Source organism: Chenopodium album, chromosome 5 (genome assembly GCF_948465745.1).
Source record: "Chenopodium album chromosome 5, dcCheAlbu1.1, whole genome shotgun sequence".
Taxonomy (NCBI): domain Eukaryota; kingdom Viridiplantae; phylum Streptophyta; class Magnoliopsida; order Caryophyllales; family Amaranthaceae; genus Chenopodium; species Chenopodium album.
The window spans coordinates 35,704,763-35,705,428 of NC_137838.1; positions in this window are offsets into that span (position 1 = coordinate 35,704,763).

The window sequence follows — 666 nt, forward strand, 5'->3', positions numbered from 1 at the left end:
CTAATGCGCCGTAAAACAAAGTTCCATCTTTTCCTTTAATTCACGCTTAAATTACTACATCAACGAGTCCTACTCATCTATGTATTAAGAGAAAAGATATGTTGGTTGTCAATATTGACAATTTGAGTTTGCAACTCAATATATCATGTTTTATCAAAACTACCTAGTAATTTGAATACATGATGTCCAACCGTCCTTTCAGACTTTGTTATAAAAGTCATTTTTTGAGAATTGTATTTTAGAAATGCTTTACTTTTCTTTGAGAACCATTCTCAAAGATTTCCTTTACCAATCATGGAAAACAATACAGTTTGATTTGAAATTCTATAAATATAAGTGCAAAGTATAACCATTTATCAAGTAAATAACATAATAAATTTGAAAATTAAATGGAATTCATGCAAATTTGAATCTTATTAAACGTCTTATCCACGCATTAAATTTGTCCCCATTTGGCGAGAATAAGTCAGTTCCAAGATCCAAAGAAACAAAGAGTGACTAAGCATGCTTTGGCTTGTCTTAGCACTCAATCTCCCAAGGTAAGAAACACTTTGCTAATGGCTGCAAGCCACTCTTGATTGAATAAATCGTCGCATCTAATGCTCTCTCAACAATTTATTCACTTTGCCACGACATGTTAGGACTCCATCACTCATATAGTTGAGT